This window comes from Microtus oregoni, unplaced genomic scaffold (assembly GCF_018167655.1).
Source record: "Microtus oregoni isolate MIOR12 unplaced genomic scaffold, Mior012 000033F_ref0000390, whole genome shotgun sequence".
Classification (NCBI taxonomy): domain Eukaryota; kingdom Metazoa; phylum Chordata; class Mammalia; order Rodentia; family Cricetidae; genus Microtus; species Microtus oregoni.
The window spans coordinates 5,077,263-5,090,412 of record NW_024543092.1 but is presented as its reverse complement, the minus strand read 5'-3'; the positions used below and the strand labels follow the sequence as shown (position 1 = coordinate 5,090,412).

At 41.1% G+C, this 13,150-nt stretch overlaps 1 non-coding gene across 1 annotated transcript; it reads left to right on the top strand.

Annotated features, from left to right (window-relative positions):
• Positions 1-598: 598 nt before the first annotated feature.
• LOC121466671 lies at positions 599-725 on the top strand. Its single transcript, XR_005976795.1, has one exon. It is a non-coding gene; the product is annotated as a small nucleolar RNA SNORA31 (small nucleolar RNA).
• The last annotated feature ends 12,425 nt before the right edge of the window (positions 726-13,150 follow it).

Sequence of the window (13,150 nt, the reverse complement as noted above, 5' to 3'; positions counted from 1 at the left end):
TATACAACAGGAAGCATCAAGGGCGGATCCTTCGGGTGTAGTGAGGAACACAGACCCGAAAGGCAAGAGAAGGCTTTTTCATTGCCTCCCTACTCAGAACTGGAAGATATCACCAGACTCACTTATCCAGAAACGAGAAGCATGTATTAAGCCCTTACTAATGTTCTTTCATCATGTATCCTATAATACACATGGTGAGTCCACCATCAGAACCCTTGGAAAGCCATTTAGCTCTATTAGCCACATCCATGATGCAAAGAATTTTATGTTTAAGTATTACAAGTGGAACAATTCTTATTTTAAAAATTAATGCTAATTCCTCAAAAAATTAAGGTCTTAAAATGCTGTTGAACTTAAAACAACTTAAACACATTTGAAATTCTCAGTATTTGTTCTATCTATCTGTTGAGGTGTGTGTGTGGGGGGGTCTTACTGTGTTTCTGAAGCTGTCCTAGAACTCACTGTGTGACTGATGTTGGCGTCAAAGTTGCTGTGATCTTTCTGTCTCAGGCTACTAAATATTGTATGGTATTGTGCACATCTGCCGCTGGCTCTATACAGTTATCCCTCAAACTTTCCAGGAAATGATGACGGAGCCCTGCACCCACTCATAGACCTTGAAAAGTTCGTAGCTACTCCTCTGGTTTGCTCTAGGATGTAAAAGAAAATGCTCTCTGTGCTTTCTGAATGTCTTTGTGCTCAAGGTTGAAGTGGGGGGTACATCGATATGGTTTTACAAATTGACAGCCTCAGAAAAGCAAGGGAACAAAAACCCAGACAATACCAAGAGTGCCATTGTGTCTTCAGTGTCTGCAGTATACTGCATTAGTAAAAAGAGATCAGACCCCCTCCCCCCCAAAAAACAATAGAGAACTACCAGGAGAGAGAGAGAGAGAGAGAGAGAGAGAGAGAGAGAGAAGAGAAGAGAAGAGAAGAGAAGAGAAGAGAAGAGAAGAGAAGAGAAGAGAAGAGAAACAAGAATTATTTGTCAACAGGAACAATCTGGGGAGTGGGCAACCAGGTATGTTTGGGACTTCTTGACTTCTATTAACCGCTGTCCTTCAGACCCAGGAAAGGGGCAGACCTCTACAGGACACACAGGATATTTTTGATAAAACACTGCAGGAAAGCAGCCTTGGACAGCTTTGACAGGCTGCCTAACATACATTTTTATTCTGTCTTTATTGGACAGGCACTGTTTCTAGCAAAAGCATGTCTGGAGTCCTGCTGCCAAACACAGAGGCAACTACAGAAAAGGTACAACCTGCTTTCTACTAACAGAAAAGTGTTCATTGCCCCCGACCGGACCCGAAGGGCCAGGCTGTCAGCAAAGGAGAGACAGACATCTCTGCAACCGAGCTTCAGGATTGTACAGAGCATCACAGTCCCCCAGGACACCATGACCAGCTGCTCTACTGTGTATTCTTTAGCCTACACACAAACAGCCAAGGTTTTCTTCAAGGTCTCTTCTAAATATGAATGACACCAGAGAAGCCAGGAGCCAGCTCTGATTCACTGCTGCTGAGACCTGCCTGTTTCCAGATGTTAGTTCACGCCCTGACCAATATTAGGTGCACAATAAATATTTAAATGGCTCTGGGACGATGAAATGGCTAATTAACTTATGGGCCTATGACTAAACCAATAGCTGGCACATGGTTAGTGTCAATAAATTATTTTTGAGTGAGCAAACTGGCCTCAAAATCAGGCTCAAACAAACATTACACAACAAATGAAGATACATGGTCTCTCCCATCTCAGCTCCTGCATGGCTTAGCAAAGTCTGTCCTCACTCTGGACAGTCTTCCTGTGCTATGTTCCCTTAGGACAGCTAGCTGTTCTCAATGACCAGCAGCATCACCTACTAGAAATGTTCATCTCAGCCCTACCTCAGTCTATTGAATTAGAAACTTAGAGAGGGACCAGCATCCTGTGCTGTGACAATTCCTCCTTCTGTGTACCTAGGGACTCTGCGTTCTTTCACAGGTAGACTCCTTTCTTGGGAGCTTTGCTTTCTTTCTATCATCTATTATTTGATGAGTTTCAGCAGAAGATTTTAGTTGATTAGGTTTTTTATTATTGCAATGATGTTTTAATGTTTAATAGGGGATTAAAGAGAAGCAACATTTTCATTCAACACTCAGGTCCAGCTACAAAAATAAATAAGTATCAAATAAGTTGCTTCTAGGAGTGTGATCCTTTTCTAACCAAACAGTTTCAGTGGCCTGCCTTACACAAAGAGAGAGGTCAGAGGAGAAATGGGTTGTTTATTAGCTATTCAGTGTTTAGAATCTACATAGATCTCAAAGAAAAAAATGAGGCGCTGGGTCAAAATTCAACCCTCAGATATGTGGAGTTGCTTTTCATCATGAGAATATTATAAGTAGGAAGATACTATATGGAAATACGCATTATAAAGGTTTCTTCAAACCTTGAAACCTCTTGCTCTACAGGCATGTGTTCTGTGATGCGTCAGATGAAGCCAAACAGCTGTTCTCTCTCTAAATTACCACTGACCCTCTCCAGTGTTTCAGAACAAACTCTACCCTTTGTAGGCATTTGTGTTAATGATCCACACTTTACATGGATTCAACTGCACCACTTCAGGAGGTAATGGTGTCCAGTAATGACCCAGGCAAGGAAACCAATGTTGGTGAACCATCCTGCCTCCATCTTAGGTTTGAAAGTTATCTTATAATGAAGACAAGCAAGGCTCATTCGTGTTTATGATTAAACCTCTGTTTCTCAAAGATTGCACTATTCCCCACCTGTAATCTTAATTACAAATGGTTCTGTACTGACTGTTCCAGGAAAGGCAATCATGTCTTTGTTTTGAAAGTTGTTTATGACCATTTTGCAACCATACCTTTGTTTCAAAAGGTTATATGACCACCTATGACTACCTTGTAATACTACCTGTTGTCATGACTACCTTGTTATGCCCACTTGTAACCTATGTCTTTGTTTTAGGTGGTCACTATGACTAATTTGTTATGCTTGTGTTATGCTCTCGTAATGTCACCTATTTTGCCTGCCAAATCCCCATTTGGAAACCTCCTACGCCTCAGCTATGAAAACCTTATCTCTTATCTTCATTAGGTCCAGTGCTAATCTCTTGAATTCTGCTTTTAGAGAGAGACAGCCCCAACCCATGTACAAGAATAAAAAAGCTTTCTTTAATTAACTGCTAGATTGAATTAATTAGGCCATGGTGATTTGGGTCAGGGGTCAGTCTTCTCTCATCTTTGGGATTAAATTAATATATCTTACATTGTCCATTTCTCACTTACGTGACTGAAAACTGTGAACATTTTAAGGTAGGTATGGTGTTAAACACATGTAATCCCAGAACTTGGGAGGGTGGGACAGGAGAATGAGAATTTGAGGACAGTGTGAGCTTCATAGTAATTCTTTGTCTCCAACAAAACAAAACAAAACACCAAAAAAGAAAAATAAAAAAAGAAACAAATACCCCCCCCCCAAAGCAATAAGTATGACCTCACTATGGGTGTGAGTTCATCTGGAGATGGGGGTTTTGTAACGGTAAAAAAATTGATGAGTTTTTCCTTTCTGTTCAGCCAGGTCTGAAGGATTGATTCCATTCCTTGGAAAGTCTTTGACATACTGACTTCTTTTCCAGAAGATTCTCTTTGATATGCTAATGTACTTTGTCAAGTTGCAATATCTTTCTCCAAAAACTTAAATAACTATTTTATTGGAAACATTTTTCATGTTTAAAACTGAATCACAGCATTCACTTCATTTTATATTCATTTGATTATGAGAGTGGCCATTTTTAACCAAGCATATAATAAGACAAAATGAATTATAGCTGGTCTATTTAATAGTATTTCCCCCATGTACATATCAGAAATATTATACTGTTTATACTATTATTGTAATATATAATACATTGATAGCTAATCTTATAAATTCATGTTACCCATCCCTATCACTAATAGCTTACCTTATCAAATATTTCTTCAAATCTCTAAGCAAATGAATCAAACAAACCAGTCTAGCATCTGCCTTTTTCCCACTGATTTTCTCAGGCACCTGTGTATTGCTCTATGTTTATTTCATTAGAGATAAGAATGAAGTTTGTAAATCTCAATAGGCACTCTAAAACAGAGATTGAAGAATTGTTCTTGTTCACTATGGAATAGGAAGGCTGAAGGGTATCATGTCTCTATCCTAATGCCGACTTACTTATTTGGGTGTTTATATGTGCATACCCCACCAATGTGTGTGTGTGTGTGTGTGTGTGTGTGTGTGTGTGTGTGTGTGTGTGCCACAGCATATATAGAGAGATCAAGGAATGACTCTGTGGAGACATTTCTCTCCCTTCACCTTTGCATGGGTCCTAGGGATTAAACCTAGGTTGCCAGGCTTCTTTATGCATTGAGACATCTCACTGCTGATATTTATAGTTCCATGCTAAGGTTACTACTGTCTTTTCCCACTGTGCTGCCCCTTTAAATAATACAGAAGAGTGTTGCTGCGCAGGAAGGGAACAGAGATCTAAAACAGCCCCCACCCCTAGTCACCACTGTCCACCTTAGCAGGAACTCACTATTTCACTGCCTTCATCAACAGCTTCTCTGAAAATGTGAAGGCAACAGCTGCACATCGCTTTATTTACTCATTTTAGAAACTTCTAGACATCTTAACTGTACTCACATCACACTGTCCAGCTTTTCAGCAAAGAGTACCAAATGACTCAGCACTTTGAGATTCATGGAATCCTCGCCACAAAATCCTTGTCTTGTTTTCTGAGACGTCTCAGCCAATCAAATTTAAGCTAATTTAACTATTGCTTTTTTAGCCAATTATGTTTGCTGGAGATGACCTAACTGTCCCTGGAATTCCCCAAGCAGTGTATAAAAGGAACCTGAGAGCTTCTCTCCAGGGTCTTCACCATTTTGCTGTGTGGCTGAACCCTGCATGCAGGAATTTTTCTATCCAGAAATAAACAGGCTCCTGTTTCTGCATACGTGAGGGGTGGTCTTTTGTAGGATGATTCATGGACCCTAAAACCCTGATATGATTCTTTTGTTTTGTTTTGTTGCTTTGTTTTTCGAGACAGGGTTTCTCTGCAGTTTTGGAACCTGTCCTGGAACTAGTCCTTGTAGAACAGGTTGGCCTGTGAACTCACGGAGATCCACCTGCCTCTGCCTCCCAAAGTGCTAGGATTAAAGGCATGTGCCACCACCACCCTGCCCAAAACCTTCAAATGGTGTAAATACCTTGAAAATCCTAACTTGTGAACTCAGTGTGGTGTTTGTGCAAGTACTGGAAACATCACAGAGAGACTTTGGGTCTAGTCCCGAGTCACATGGGAAACAGGTCTTCCATACTGTTCTTTCCGTGGAGTTCAGAGTCCAGGAAACAGTTTCAAGGCAATAGCCTACGTTGTGACTGTGTGAAGTCCTGGGCAAGTAGCACATGTACTTGAGAGAATTTAGCCAGGCTTGGGCACTGAGGATGCTTGCTCTTGAGAGTGAGTATTAAACTGAGTCCCAAAAGACATAACCTAAATATGTGGTCACCAAAAGATCTTGATTACTAAGGTATTAATTGAAGGAATGAAATCTCTAAAAAAGAAAAAAAGAGGTAAATGTTACCTTTTTCCAGTTTGGTTTGGTTTAGTGTGTAATATGGTAAAAATTCACAGATGTTTATAAAGGAAAAGAAAAAGGGAGTTCAGTGTGTTGCGAATCTACAGGCCAGCCTCTGTTTAAGCATTGTAGCAGAAGGTACCCTGTTGTACTGATGGTTATCTATTGTTTTGTCTTGGATTATTTACTGAAATGGAGACTGACCAGGACATGGGATCATTCTTTAGACTTCAGGTCCAAGTTTTCCTTTGCCTCTTAAGTATTATGAAGTTAGGCTTGGGAACTCACACACTGCTTAGCAATACCTTCTTCTTTCATTCACCCTTGAATTATTTGCTTTAGTTTTATTGGAATATTTTTTTCCTCTCACATATTATTTTTTTCCTTACAATGGAGAAAAAAAATATTATCAAATGACAGGGCTCTGGAACTTCCTGGATAGGTTAGATAGATCGCATCATATCTGTTTGGAGAGTACAAATGAGAACTCCATGAATATAAATTAGTGTGTGCATGTTTTTCTCTTGTGTCACATATGATAAATCAGCTGCTGGCCAGTGTCAGGGATGGGAACAGTAAAACGCCTCCTCTGTGCAACAATAAAGGAGTTAATAAGATAAGTAAAGGAACTACTTGAGAATGGAAAGAAAAAAAACTCAGTGTTTCTGGGAGATACAGCAAGGGGTGGGCAAAGAAGACAAGGGTTTTGTCACAGGATGCCAGCTTACCTTGGAAACTATACAATGTAGCAAATAAAGCCTGGGTTGGGGACAGGAGGGCTCACAAATCTGCTGAAAGCCAAAGGAATTCAATAATGTGTTTTTTCAGGTAGTCTTATAATTACCATCCATATCCAACAAGCAAAAGAAAAGAAGGGAAGGGGTGTAAAGGGCCGAGGAGAGGAAATTGGGAGGAGAGACCCATATTTCCTTTCTTGTAGGAGTTCATATACCCAAGGTTCTGTTTAATAGAGTAAATTGACTAAACATTTTGCTTCAGTGCAGAAATCACAGGCAGCCCTAAAGTAACTGGAAGCCATTGTGTAAATATGGAGTCAAAATGACAAAAGTCAGAGATGACCTGATTTCCTGAGGGACTGTGTAGAAGACTTGGTAAGGTTTGTGCTATCCCAGTTTGTCTTCCATCACATTCGTGGACTAGGATTGCTGTGCTGCTAAAGTGTTTCTCGACTCACCGTTTTCCTTTCCCTGTCATCTTGGTTCTCTTTACCTTGTCTTGAATCTCCCCATCAGGCAGGCAAACAAATGATCCTAATTCCAGATTTAGATGTCAGAAGACCTTCCTGTAAAAAGGATTTCTTAATTATCACAGAGGCTAATGAAACCTAGAACCCCAACATCTCAAGCCGACCTGGGCTGGTTGTATTCCACGGAGCCCCTGGAGTCACCATGTCCCACTGCTGAAGCACCTTCTCTGTTTTTCAGGAATTCTATTTCAGCTGTAAGACGCTCTCCATCTCAGACACGTCACCTCCACTTTGACATCTTCTATTTTTAAAGTTTGAATTCGTGTTGCGCAGGAACTCTAATGAAGCAATTAATCTCAAGTAAATGCTAAATAGGACTCAAAGAAATGAAAAGAGACAATTTGAAAATGCCAAGATAATTCCTTATCTGGCACTCACTCCAGAAAAGTTTCAGATGAGCATGTGTATTTTTATCAAGCCACTGGGGCACTCAGCAGGAAAGCCCCCCACTTCTTCAGGATCCCACCTACCTTCTGGAGATGTTGGTTCAATAGCCTTCAAATGTTCCTAGCTTTTCTGTAGTTCTGTAGAAGACCAGAAGTGGAAAACTGGCCATTCATCCAAGACCCATAAATGATGGTGAAGGTCTCCATCAGTTTGGCAAAAACTGTGTGGTTAAATTTTCATTTCTGAGTTCACCTCCTCTTTTATTTTCTTTTTCTTTTAGGCTTTTATCCCCTTAACGTTTTCTATAACAAATGAATTCAACTGAATCATTTGCTTCTAATGGTTTAAACGTTGTTCTGTCACATGAGATAAATGTGTTAATCTTATCCAATAGAATGGAGGCACAACTTGCTCAATAAATTTAAATTTTAATTAAGTACAATTTAAAATTCAGGGGGAGGCAGAAAGATGGTTTGGCAGGTAAAGACACTTGCTGCCATGCCTGAGAATCTGAGTTCCATTTCTAGGACCCACATGTGGGTGGAGGGAGCCTACTCCCTCACATTGTCCTCTGACCTCCACACATGTGCCTTGGGATGTGTACAAAACACACACACACAAATAAGTAAACAATTGCAATGCAATTTAAAAACTTTATTTTTGAAAATTTAGTACATGTATATAAGGAGAAATAATCATATCTGCCACCATTTCTACACTCTAAATTCCCCAGGTTCCTCTAACGTGCCCCTACTAACTTCATATGCTTTCTTTTTCTTTATGTAACCCACTAAATTTAGTTACTGCTGTCTGTGCGTGCATGGGTGTGGACCATTCACTGGAGCGTGGGAAGTCTAGCTCAGGGATGAATGATTCCCTTTCCCCCAGCATGGTCCATTGATGATATCTCTTTAGTACAGGGGTGAGGCTTAGAGACTGTCTATCCCATCTTAGTTGGAAGTTTGGCTGGCTTCATCTTGTACAGATCCCGTGTGGGTCACCACAGCAGCTGTGAGTTAAGTACCATGCCATCCATTTCCAGAAGACAGAATTTCAGAGTACTCCTCCAAATTGTCTGCCTCTTACCTTCTTCCCACTGCTTCTCGTGCAGTGGTGCCTGAGTCTTGGCAGTTGTGGAGATAATACAGGCATCCCAGTTAGGCCTGAACTGAAAGCAACCCGAGGCTATAGGTATAAGCACACATAGTTAAAAGGCAAATTAACCATTTGTGTCAAACGACGTTTTCACAGAGGTCACCTAAGAAGATTGGAAAACACAGAGTTTTATATTATGATTCATAGCAGTAGCAAAATTATAGTTGTTAAGTAGCAGCAAAATCATTTTATGGTCGGTGGTCACCACATCAGGAATCATACTAAAGTGTGTGTGTGTTTGTGTGTGTGTGTATTTCCCAATAACAGTGAAAATAAGACCCTTCTACAACTTCCCACTTTGTCTCTCTCCTCACAACCTCTTTTTCTAATCACTCTGTGGTGTTTAATATTTCAACAGCTCTCTCAACTGTTTACATCAAGGGGGAATGGTCCACATATATAAAACTGTAAATACCAGGCTACCATTATAGTCACAGGACAAATCTGCATTGATGCAGGTGCTTAGTGCTGATGTCAATTGGCTCAAAACTGTTGTGCTGTTGCTCTTTTCTCAGCAATTTAGCATTTTGCCCTTGGGCACTGAAATGGAATAAAAGTAAATGGCACTCAGTATTGCTCTGCTTTTGTTAAAAGATAAACACATTGACATTAACACTTTAAAGAGTTTATTTACACAATAATACATGAGTTGGGCAGTGACCAAACTCAAGCTATTTGTTGGCACCAAGGAGATCTGAGAACAGGTTTACAATGTGTTCACATAAACCAGATAAAGAAAACTTATTTGATTGAATAACACAGAGTTTCTAGGCAGAGTTTTGCTTGGTGGTTTATGATTGGTTATACTTGTTTCATTTTGTTCTATCCCTGAACTGGAGTGTCTAGCTTGTTTGAGTAGGAACTCAAGATGTTATAGTCTGCCCAGGTGTGATGGTTAATCTTGTCATCTTTTCGAGGTTTAGAATCAACTAGAAGACACAAGTCAATGTGTGTCTGTGAGGGCATTTCTAGAAAGACATAACTGAGGTAGGAAGACACATTTTGAATATAGGTGCCATTATTTTATGGGTTGGGATGTCCCAGACTGAGACAGAAAGTGAGCTGAGCATCAGAATTTATTTCTCTTTGCTTCCTGACTGTGGAAGCAATGGACCAGTTGCCTTCCACTCCTGTTGTCATACCTTCCCCACTGTGGGAGACTGTACCCTACAACCATGAGCCAAGAAAAACCCTTCCTTTCATAAGCTTCTTTCATCGGCTATTTTTGTTATTGCAAAAAGACAAGCCATTAATACACCAGCCTAATGGGTTCTCAAGTATTCCTAAGGATTCCTGTTAGTCTATCAACTGTAATTCTGGAGCAAATTATTCAATCCTGAAGAGACTGATAATTCTTATTCCCTTATCAGCTTTTTAAAATGTAGATCAAAGACACAGTTTTTCCCAGTGTTGTGTAGTTACAAATTTAAATCTTTTCACAATTTGCACTAGTTTTACCAAAGCTTACCATATCTTTACCAAAATCTATATCTTTTAATATACTAGTTATCAGGAAGAAAGGGTAATATAGTCTAACTCTTAAAAGATTCTTTTAAACATAAAACACCTGGACTATTTGTAGCCTACGTAGGGGATTCCCAAGCTCTTGCTTTCCTCCCATTTTTCATAATTATTTCTTTTTTTCTTTGTATCTTCCACGTAGTCCTTCACTACCTTTCTTACCCAAGAATCAGTCAATCACTAAGCTAGCCTATTGTTTTGTATTTCTGTTTTCTGGGAAATTTTCATAGCTTCTTTCACAGATCTGACCCAGTGTCCCCTCTCCCTTTATGACATCACATTTTACCCGGCTTCTGCAGAAAGACAGATGACCTCAGCAAATTTGAATCTTCTCTCTTTTACTTAATTCTCCAGCATAAAGTAGTAAGGATGTAAAATCACATAGAAGGGGGAAATGTTGGAAACAGCCCAGCCCCGGCCTGTGTCCTCATCTCTCCTAGAACAGGATGCTCTGCTCTCCTTCGCAGCAACCCAGTGATGCCTGAGAAGAAAACTCAGATTTGATTGCTTTCAGGGTCCCACAGCTGCAGAGCAAAGCGGATGGTGAGCATGTGACACTCCATATGTCCTAGGCAGCTCTCTCGAGCCTCTAGAAACAGATTTGCCACAGAACCTATGCTTCTGTTGACTTCTGCAGCCTATCTGTGAATAGTAAAATTGATCTGCCTGACTTGACATCTCACCTGACATGTAATATGGTAGCTGAGTCTATGCAAAACTTCTTACCAGGTATAGAAACCTGCTAGATCTAAGAATCTTAGAAAAAATTGCAGAGATGCTTAAAGTCTTCCCCTTGGACTTAGCATTGATGCACACAGTTCTCCAGCGGACTAATGGCAGAACCCAGTATTTGCTGAACAGATAGGGAAAAGTATGCAGTGTCCTCCATTGAGATTGGCAAACAGTGTGTGGTGTTCTCCTCCCAAGGACTGATATGGCCCTTGGTACTCAACCACACAGCTCCATATCATTAATAATGTAAATGTGAGCATTCTACTCCCACCCCGCATACAACACGCTGCTCTATAGCCCCAACCTATATCTCTGACCTCCTTGATGAGCATACAGGGAAACATCATCACTTCCTGTTACATATTTTCTCTTAGACAAGCCTCTCCACTGACTCAAATAATTCCAGTCAAACCAAATTAAACCAAATTTAAAAAGATACTTATGTTTAATAGATGGCCTTACTCCTGGGTGGCCCTGGGAAAACATGGAGAGGGGAAGACCATGCAAAACCCAGAGACCTCGTGTTAATTCTCTTGGGGGGGGGCACTTTAAATAGCTTGAGAGTGGTCCCGACCATCCCTGGGGAGGGGTAACTATTTGGCATACGTTCTTGACCCTTGCTGGGGAGGGGTCAGTATTTGGCGAACTTTCTTGGAGGTGGAGTTTGGACTGAGTCAACTCCTAGGGGAGGAGCTGGGGTGAAGCTCCCAGGCAATCAATCCGGACTTTTCTTATAAAGAGATATTAGGGAGTCAAGGTGATGCTTTCAACCAAACATTCTAGACTTTTTAAATAAAGGGGTGCCAGCAAGCTGAGGTGAAGCCCCACAACCAAACATTTTAGACTCCTTGGATCAAGGGGCACCAGCTCAAGTCTGGCTGCTTCCTGGGGGCATGGGACAATGTGGGAGAGGGGAGAGCTGGGAGTTGGTGGGCTCATGCTCAGTGAGAGGTGTGGTTGGAATGGCATCTGGTTTACTGTCATCTTGGAGACCTCAGGCAGCTGTTTCTTGAAGGAGATGAGAAGGCAGGTGGCTAGGAGAAAAAATATCTTGTTATTATTGGCCCTATGGATGGGGCTAGTCATGGGAAGAGTCATTAACTGCCAGAAAGAATGGGACAGAGAAGTGCCCTGGTTGTACAGGGGAGGCTTTGGTGTATAATTGGGACACAAGAGTAGATATGTCCTTTTAAAGCCAGATTTTGGTTGGTTGGTATCCTTTTGAGCCAGGGGAGTTGGTACCAATGGTAAAGGCCCAGGAACTGGTGCAGATGTTGGTGTTGTCTGGAGAGCACTTTGTAAGTTGATCTTGGACCAGAAAGCAGGAGTGACCTGCAAAATATGCTTGAAAATGGGCGGGGTTAAAATAGGCTCTGGAGACTAGTTTTTCACTAGACCTGAAATTTGGTACAACAGCAGAACTTTTTCCCAGGAACCTGTAGGTATCTATAAGACAACTGGACCAGATTTATATCTTGGTTCCATAGCAAAAGGCTATTGCTTTAGGTTAAAATGTATAAACATTTTAGAAGACAATTAAAGGGAATTGGAAACTCTGAACCTTTGAAGATACACCTGAAACCTATTAGTCCTGTGAAGGCGTAAGTCACAAACAATACCACACCAGTTTGGAATTATGATTAATAGGGTGGTATTTATTTAAAGGGCAAAAAACTTACAGATCACCATCCCAGACAACAGCCCTCTGCACAACCATGAAGGGAGTCTAGTCGCAGGGGGAGCAGGAAGTGAAGAGAGAGAGGAGAGGGAAGTGGCCGCTTTTTTAAAGGGAGAGAGACCACGCCCCAATGGGCTGGTATCTCAGCGGCTATAGGCTGGAGCGGAAGGATCTCCCACAACAGTCCTGGACTATGGAGGCTAAAGAGGCACATCTGTCTGTATTTTAGCAGGAAACTTAACAAATGAAGTAATGAGCTACCAGTACCTTAAGTCATCAAATGCAATTAGACATCTCTAAGGGGGATAAATGAGCAGAAATGAGACAGCTTTTTTGCTACACCAGAAATCCCATGTCTCTCCTTTGTCCTTAGAGAACACCAGCTATAGAGGCAGTGTTTGCCATTAGCTCCTGAGTACAATAGGCCCAAAGATTTTCCTGTTGGGGGAAGATTTAGTCTACCAGTCTTGGAAGGATGAGAAGATGGAGTTCCCAGGTGGCTTCCAGAAAGCTGAAGAGGTAAAAGGCTGCTTTTTGCTGTGTGGGTGGCTTTGCCAAACCCAAAGGCAAGCCTCGAGGCAGAAGGTCATTTGCACCCACTCATCTTCTTGGAGGTTCCACAGGATGCTGCAAGGGCTGGCATGTCTCTGTGTTAGAAGCTCTTTTGGTAAATGCCATACTTTCAGATCTGTAAAGGTACTTGAGAATTGGGTACCATTGATTGTTATATTTAAACCAGACATATAAGCTAAATTTAGACATGTACTTTATCCAATTAGTTACAGCTTACCA